The following is a 9,874-nucleotide window of genomic DNA, read 5'->3' on the forward strand; positions in this document are numbered from 1 at the left end:
TCGGCAAGAAGGGCAAGCTGAGTCCGAGATACATAGGGCCTTTTGAGGTCATTGAACGAGTCGGATCAGTTGCCTATAAACTAAACTTGCCTGAAGAGCTCAATGGAATTCACAATGTGTTCCACATCTGCAATCTCAAAAAGTGCTTCGCCGACGAATCGTTGGTGATTCCACACACAGATGTGCATATAGATGAGAGCTTAAAGTTCATAGAAAAACCTTTGTCGATTGAAGATCGACAGGTGAAGAAGCTTCGCAGAAAGCACGTACCGATTGTAAAAGTCAAATGGGATGCTCGTAGAGGTCCTGAATATACGTGGGAAGTCGAAGCTACAATGAAAGAAAAATACCCCTATTTATTTGAGTAAATCTCGGGTCGAGATTTATTTTAAGGGGGTGAGGATGTAACACCTCGAATTTTTGTGTCCAATGATGTGTTAACACGTGTCATTTGTTTACACGTGGCATCTATAATAAATAAAGGACTAATTTTGACAAACCTTGAAAGTATGTAAATTCGAGGGTTATAAATGTCAACAAGGGTAAATATACTGTATAGTATCCCTAATTAATGCTTAAACCTTCAAACGAATAAATTATAGATCGTACAAAAATAAAACGCGGAAGAAAGTGAGAGATTACAAACTACAGGGGTTAACTGTGTCAACATGTTTAATAATACCTCTGAGTGACCCTTTAACGTTCCCAAGACTTTGTAACGGTATTATACCCTCACTAAAATAATATATATAAATTTCGCGAAGTTTCGATATGAAACGAGAAAGATACGATCGAATTCGTAGAAGAAGGGTTAAAAGCGTCAACAGTGAAAGTTAAGGCTTTCCAATATAAATAATAAATAAACCGGGGACTTAATAATGCGGGTATTTAACCCGAGGCCCCTATCGGTAAATAACCGAGGGCCAAACCGCAAAGTTACCCCTTCAAAACCGAAAGGTCAGGCGAATCATTACGAAAGATTTCGTTATTAATGGCCAGATTCTGTAATAATTACAAAAAGATTTAAAAATCCTGAAAATATAACTTTAGGCGACCCGCGTGAAGTTTCAACATAAGTTGAGGCGGGCCGCGAGCCTCCTCTAATTCGCGTCTGTTATTTGAACTTTAGGCGACCCGCGTTAAAAAGCATGGAAAGTCCCATGCGGGCCGCGTAAAGTGCCCAGATGCAGAAAAATGGTAACTACTTGGCTTTTGGAACTTGTGAACGATTATGCATGTAATTATGGGGCATGGGCACCCTACAAATGACCCATACATTTAGGGGACAACTACCCATCAGCTCTGGACTGATAGTAGAGCTTGTAATGATCATAAGTGGCCTTCTTTGGCTATAAATAGCCACTTCTTGTGCATTACCAATCACACAACTCAAAAACACTTATAACTGATCATTCAAGAGCTCTCTAGCTTTCCCTTCTGTTCTCTCATCAAGAGTTAACTTCTGTAAGTCGTTCATAACCATTTTGGTTCCACATTTCCATAGTTAAAGCCTATAAACGCAACCGTCGTAACTAACGGTTGTCATTGCAATATCTTGCAAACGATTCAGTCTTATGACGAATCAAAAATGGTTATGAGTTGGTATTTATGTGGGTATTAAACCTCTAAAATGGTTCCCCCTGATCACCACTCTAACTACGTCAATTATCGAGTCAAACGTGCGGTTAAAAAGTCAACAGAAAGCTATTTTGGCGATTTATGCATAATCTGTAATATATATGTTATGGAACCTGTTTTGATAATCATAAAACATGATAATAAGTATATAAACTTGTTTGCGCTCGTTTGAATCGATCATTTACTATATAGAACCGGTTCGGAGCCGAAAGTCGCAAAAGTTTGACTTTTGCTTTGACTTCAGTTCTGACCCGTTTTAGTGAGGTATAAATATACCTTAGGACTCTCTTAGGACCAGGTCACATGTTGGTATAAGCCTCTGTGGTCGGTTCATGAGTTACCCGAGTCTTTTACGCAATTCCGTCATTCGCCTAAAAGTTGACCGTAACGGCCTTTTTAAAAATTAAAACGAGTAATTCGGACACGTGAACGGACCAAAACCTTGCTTGTTAAATTATAAGCATGTCCCTAAAGTTTCACGTCAATCCGAGGTCTAGAATGAGAGTTATGCTAAAAGGCGCACTTTTAAGAAAGTTTTGTAATTAACGGCGCAATTAGCATAACGCCCATCTAACCCAAGTTTTCGTCACCAAAACTTTTACCCACTGTGGTAAAATAATATTTTGGGAATTTTAAAGATTTTTAATAATTTTTACCTTGCTCATAACCTGCGGTTATGGCTACGGTTCGGTAAATACCGAATATGCCCTTTTTGGCCAAAACGGGAGTTCTACAAGGTCTTTTGACCCGATTCCAGTTGCTACTAATTTTAAATAATAAATAAAGTATTCTAAGCTTTATAAACTGTTCGGGAAACTCAGATTTCCTGTAGAACTCGAAAATCCCTTTTAAAGTCTTTAAAATGACCGAAAAGCCCCTACGGGGCATAACATAAACTTAAACTCGTTACGGGCATTACGGAAGGTATCCTACTGATACCAAAATACTTTTAAGGCATATTGACTTAGGAAATAAGCGTACGACTCTTATGGTTAACCGTTTCGCCTATTTTCGCACACGGTACGGCCCACGGAACTAGTTTTCGTGCAATAGCCGGTATGGGTCAAATTATATTATTTGAACCCCAAAATCCCGAGTATGAACAATAAACCCATATAAAACAAGTCACTGAACTTGTTGGGTCCAAATCATACTCCATTCTCGGTTTTCGCCTTTTCGTGCGAATTAACCATACCTATATATCGGAATCAACCGGTTTAAGCTACGGCTAATACAAGGACCGTTAGGATTCCAAGAGGTTAATTAAAACCTTCGTTCCAGATTAGGAGCCCCAGTAAAAGCTATCGGTGACTTGATCTAAATTAAGGATTAATACTTGCAAAGGTAAATACTTTTGACTTATTTCCCCTATATGGGCTTGGGTTACGGTATATTAATACCGCTTGATTGAGCACTATATTCGTCCACCGCTTAGGTGGATAACTAAATAATATGATTGGCTCATTTAAACAGTTTTGTTGCTTATAAGCCTTTGGGGGGTTTAATGACCGTTGTCCCGGATATCCTTGGCATCATTTTACGAAATGGCCACGACCATCGACATCCCGGTGTAGGCGTACACCCGGTATAAAGTGTCGACATTAAAACTAAAAGACGTAGCCGTTGGTTTTCATACTACGGTTTTACGCAAACGTGGTGTGTCTATAAATCTTTAACCCGGCACGACCCGGGCTACTGAACGCATAAAAGAACATGTAAAACGTTCACAAGATCATTATGAATTTTCCCAAGTTATAAAAGAGTTTGTGCCTTGTGCATTCAAATCAATTTTAATAAACATTTTCAAATGTGTCAGTTGAATGTATTTACCAGTGTAAACTGACGTATTTTCCCCAAAAAGATTAAGTGCAGGTACCTAAACGTAAATTGGCTGGTATTAGCTCCCTAGCGTCGGGATAAGCCTCGCAAGCTTGATTGCAGTATCTAATGGAACAATACTTTATCTGTATTTACGATCCACTGTGGATATTCAACTCTGTAATACATTGACAATATTCAGAGGTTGAAATTTATATTTTATCTTATGCTTCCGCTGTGCATTATATAATTGTGTGGTTTGACTATATTGTTGCCAACATCGTCACGGTAATCCCCCACCGGGCCCACCGGTGAGACACGTGGAAATCGGGGTGTGACATAAATTGGCTGGTATTAGCTCCCTAGCGTCGGGATAAGCCTCGCAAGCTTGATTGCAGTATCTAATGGAACAATACTTTATCTGTATTTACGATCCACTGTGGATATTCAACTCTGTAATACATTGACAATATTCAGAGGTTGAAATTTATATTTTATCTTATGCTTCCGCTGTGCATTATATAATTGTGTGGTTTGACTATATTGTTGCCAACATCGTCACGGTAATCCCCCACCGGGCCCACCGGTGAGACACGTGGAAATCGGGGTGTGACATAAACAGGATGAGAAGGTGGTCGAAGTGTCTCAGTTCGTTAAACCGCTAGGGGATTGGGTTGATAAAAGTTGGATTGTAAGGACTACGGACCTCACAACACTGGTCAAACTAGATAAATTAGTGAAAGAAGCCGATGGCCCTAACATGGCGTTCAAATATGTGGGTGGTTTGTATATGCTTCTTGTATTCAAGTATACGGAAGAGATAAAGACCTTCAAAGACCACAATCCTAATGTGAAGGTTTGGTTCTCTTGGACAGAAGTGTGGAGAGGTCAATCTCTCCCGTTTGAACGTTTTACATGGCTAAAAATAACCGGTGTCCCGCTTCATCTCTTGGATAATGAAGTTTTTGATTCCGTTGGGAGATATTTTGGAAAGGTAGTGCAAGCTTCTATCCTGTCAAAGGAAGATAAAGACTTTTCGTTCGATTTGATTGGCGTTCTCGTTGGGGACGGTACTAGAATTCGGGACTCTGTTACCTTGAAATGGACAGAGAAAAGATTTAAAGTTTGGATAGAAGAAGTGTGACAACTCGACCTTTCGACTTTCACTTTCACATTAAATGCACGTTGACTTTGACCGTTGACTTTGACTGTTTACAGTGTGTGACTTGATTGACTAGTAATTGTACACGATGTGATATGTCAAGACGTATTGTGATTATTGAATATGTGTTAGGGTTCGTTGTTATAGTGTGTTACAGTGTGAAAAGCTTATTTATAAACCCGAACCGAATAAAGCTCATTAAGGACCCGACGAATCAAATGTGATTCGCCATACGTTTCTCGACGAGATGAATGTTGATTCGCCAAGAGCCTCTCGACGAAACATATGTGATTCGCTGGCCCGCGATTCGCCAAAGCCCAGTAGGCCCAAACCCTTATACGAAATTATATTAATTTAGGTTGCGTACATGAGAGCGGTTAAAAAATTCTAAAAACCCTAGAGCCCTTTTTTTTCTCTATCGACGGCACTTCGTAACCCTCAAGGAACCATCGTGGTTAGTTGCTAATCGTTATCCAATTTTATGTTTTTAGAACATTTATTTGAATGTTATTCGATTATTCGACTGTGATGATGATTTATATTATGATTGTCGGTCATCATGATTGTAGTTGTAATTTTATGTGTATTGTCAGTAGCAATTTTTGGTTGAAGTATTGTGTGCCTATTAGTTGAATTAGCGGCCGGATTAATTGGGGTCCAATCAAAAAGAAATATATAAATGTATAGGCACATTATATAATCATCACATCAAGCCGTAGGAATGGAAGATAAGGAAGGGTCAAGTCGGTTGAATGGTTAGGAACCATTGGTTCAATTTGCGGCTAGAACAAGTGTGGCCAATTGAGTGTTATGGCAGATTGCACAATTAGTTATAATATCAAAAATCTACAAACAATGCACGTGAGTTTAAACAAGTGTCAGCCTTGAATTGCGTGTGATTTTATTTGATTGGTAGTGGTAGTCGGTCAAGCATGTGAGGGGGGTTTTTGTTTTCAAACTTGATCTTTGCTTATTGTGTTAATCGATGATGGAACTGGCACCAATATCATTCAAACATTGACTATTTAGTAGGAATTTATTATGGAGGTCCAATGAGAAGTTGGTGATGTATTTTTGGTCCAATCACACCATGAGAACATAAATAATTGTCTGCCATTAAAGTTGGAATTGATAAAAGTAATATGATAAGCATATGATTTCGATTTATTTTGTATGATAAGGATCCTCGTAATATGATGATGATATGATCGATCTAATCTGATTATAAAGCATATATTTTATTGATGATGATTGGAGTAAACCCTATGATCGACTTTTATAAAGCATATATTGTATTGTCTGCCATTAATTGAGTATATGTGATGTGTGGTTGACGGCCACCATGGGTAAACCCTATCCGACTTTTACCCTCTCTTTGTCCGAGCTGTAAAGGGTTTAGTGGTCAGACTTTTAAAACAAAACCTAAGGTCCGAGTTTAATGCCCACACACTTGACCGAGTTTTACCCACCCCCTTGTCCGATTTTTGTGAAGGAAAAACTCCCAGGTCCGAGTTTGTGGTGATGTTCTTAGGCTAAACTTGTTTATCCCGAGTTTTTGCACAAGTATCATGTTGTCCGAGTTTGTAAAGGACAACCCTTGTCCGACTTTTAGAGGGGGGACCCTCTTTGGTCCGAGTTTAGGCTTTAAAAGCCTTGAGTCTGAGTTTTTGCGCATTGTGCACTTGTCTGAGCTTTGTGCATTGTTCATATGACTGACCGTATTCATAAGGTCATGAGGTTCGACCTTCTACATTAGACATATGTCCGACCTTTATTGCTAGTATAGAGTCCGACTTTGAATGCTTTCACATGTCTGACTTCCTGAATGCATATGCTTGAACATGTCTGAATATTATGATAAATCATGGAGAGTCTTGCTAATGTTGTTAAGTACGTGGTCTTGGTTGAATCTGATAACCCTTAAGGTGTGTTACAGAGTAGTTACATTAGAAACGGATTCTGTCATACGATGCATAATTAGATGAACGCGAGATAACTGTTACGTGTTACTTGACGATAATTGCTTAAATACACTTCGTGATACATATTGCATGCAAATCAATGCGAGTTTAACTGATCGTGTATGCATAACTATAGGACGTGATTGATTATTCGTGAGCACATAGTTAGCATACCGAGCAAACCAAGGTGAGTTCACACTCTTACTAAGGCATGGGATTCCCAGGGCACGGGAATTGGGATTGAAGGATTGAGATTGAATAGAACTGTACTTACACTATTACTAGACTACCATACCATCGTCCTCGGTTGTGCAGGACACATACGTGCAATCTACGCACACATGTACATACTACTATCCTCGGTTGTGAAGGATACTTATACATATTACTATCCTCGGTTGTGAAGGATACTTATACATATTACTATCCTCGGTTGTGAAGGATACTTATACATATTACTATCCTCGGATGTGAAGGATACTTATACTTAATTACTATCCTCGGATTGTGAAGGATACTCACGTAAGACCTACGTGAACTTATACTTACTACTGTTCTCGGATTGTGAAGAACACATATGGTTACGAATAGTCTAGTGGTTATACAACATGGGAAGCCCCCACCAATAGAACGTACTAACGGCCCAGTAGAGCCACCTGTTACAAACGAGCTTACTATTACGCATTTACTTTCTGTGAACTCGCTCAACTAGTTGTTGATCCTCTGTTACATGCCTTGCAGGTCGTTAGGTATATGGAGCTTGCACAGGGAGGAGCAGGTCGTTGTGGGCTTGGATCGTGATTGTTTTTAAACACTTATGACATTACATTATTAATTATGTTGGGTTTACTTACATGCTTCCGCTACTTAAACAAACGTTTGGTTTTGAACATCAATCATGTCTTGTTGAATTATGTTATCTACTATTATTATTAAATGCTATGTTCGATATGATTGATGGCTTGATCCTGGTCAGTCACGCTCCCAAGCGGTGATACTCCGCAGGTGGATTTTGGGGGTGTGACAGATTGGTATCAGAGCCATTGGTTATAGAGAACTTGGTTTTAATATGGGAAAACGTTTTTATTAAAACCAGACTATAACCAGAACAGTGCTCTCAACGATCCACAACGACGCTTCGCTCCACGTGCAAGACTCAACAATCTAGGTAATAAGGTTTATGTTTATTGCCTACATGCTAGAATTGCATAGAACTTTGCTCGTAGTATGCGTACATTACTTTGCTCACTACTTGTTTTTACTTAAGAACGCCTATGTGCTTACACTTTTCTGTCATCGCACTAATCGCGAACCATTCATACTTATGCTACCTCTACTGTTCGATCATGTCTGGACGTGCTAACATGACTCAAGCCCAGTTGACGGCTCCCATTAACGAACAAGTTGCTGCGGCGCTTGCAGCCGCACAAGCAGGAGGTATAACCTGCTATTCTAGACCTATCCTAGGATGTTAGATCCTACTCTCGTGACCCAACTCTCACGCTTAACCTTGACCTATCTTTCTTGCGCAACGGGTCAGAACGCACAGCAACCTGTCTGCACATTCAAGAACTTCATGGACCGTCGTCCAAGCACATTCAGTGGCACAGAAGGAGCAGTGGGACTACTCCATTGGTTTGGGAAGCTCGAGTCGGTATTCGAGATGTGTGAATGCCCTGAAGCTCGCAGGGTCAAGTACGCCACTGTTACGTTGAAAGAAATCGCGCTAACCTGATGGAACGCGCAAGTTCAGATATTAGGGCTGGCAGCTGCTAACGCCACCCCTTGGAACGATATTAAGGAACTCGTTAAAAAGGGAATACTGCACGCGTGATGACATCCACAAGTTGGACGTGGAGCTTTACCATTCGAAAATGACGGGGTCAGAAATTGAAACTTATACGAAACGGTCGAGCGAACTGGCCATCTTGTGTCCAACCATGGTGGGCCCTCCAAGCAAGCGTATCGAATTGTACCTCACGGGTCTAGCCTCAGAGATTCAGAGCCATGCTGCATTGGCTAACCTCGACAATATCCAAGACATTCAGCGTCTTGCTCATCGCCTCACGGATCAGGCAGTGGAACAGAACAGGCTGCCTAGTTGTATCAGCACTGTAACTACCGCTATCACTTCTGCTACTCCCGCTACTCCTAGTGACAACAAGCGGAAATGGGATGGGTGATCCAGCAAGGGTTCAGCTAGCTCCTGGAGGCTCAGAAATGTTCGCGGAAGGGCCACACCGCAATTTTGGCTCTCGTTACTGACGCATCAGCGAAAGAAAAGAAGTCGGAAGACCATCCAGTTGTACACGACTTTCCTCAGGTGTTTCCTGAAGACTTACCTGGTTTACCACCTCATCGCCAAGTCGAGTTCTAGATTGAGCTAGCTCCTGGAGCGGCACCAATAGCCCGCGCACCGTATCGTTTAGCTCCAACTGAACTGGAAGAACTGTCAAAGCAACTACAAGAGCTCTTGGATAAGGGTTTCATACGTCCAAGCTCTTCGCCTTGGGGAGCTCCAGTATTATTCGTGAAAAAGAAAGATGGCACTTTCAGGATATGCATCGATTACCGCGAACTGAACAAGGTCACAGTGAAGAACCGCTATCCTCTTCCACGCATTGACGACTTATTCGACCAGTTGCAAGGGTCGAGTTACTACTCCAAGATTGATCTAAGGTCTGGTCATCACCAGCTGAGAGTCCGGGATGAGGACGTCTCCAAGACAGCATTTAGAACTCGCTACGGCCATTACGAGTTCCTAGTCATGCCAGTTGGGCTACAAACGCGCCTGCAGTTTTCATGGATCTTATGAACAGGGTGTGCAAACCCTATCTTGACAAGTTCGTCATCGTCTTTATCGACGACATTCTGATCTACTCCGAGAGTCAGAAGGAACACAAGCAACCTTTATGACTTATTTTGGAACTTCTTTGAAAGGAGCAAATGTACGCCAAGTTTTCAAAATGCGACTTTTGGTTTCGTGAAGTCCACTTCTTAGGCCATGTGGTGAACAGGGATGGGATTCATGTCGATCCATCCAAGGTAGATTCGATCAGGAACTGGCCTGCACCGCGTATGCCAACGGAAATACTCCAATTCTTGGGTTTGGCGGGGTATTGTAGGCGATTCATTAAAGACTTCTCCAAGATCGCACAGCCGCTCCCTATGTTGACACATAAAGGTGTTACCTATCGTTGGGGTAATACACAAGAAACTGCCCTTCAGTACTTAAAGGATAGGCTTTGCAGCGCACCTATTCTCTCATTGCCAGAGGGCACAGACGATTTTGTGG

Source organism: Helianthus annuus, chromosome 8, assembly GCF_002127325.2.
Source record: "Helianthus annuus cultivar XRQ/B chromosome 8, HanXRQr2.0-SUNRISE, whole genome shotgun sequence".
Classification (NCBI taxonomy): domain Eukaryota; kingdom Viridiplantae; phylum Streptophyta; class Magnoliopsida; order Asterales; family Asteraceae; genus Helianthus; species Helianthus annuus.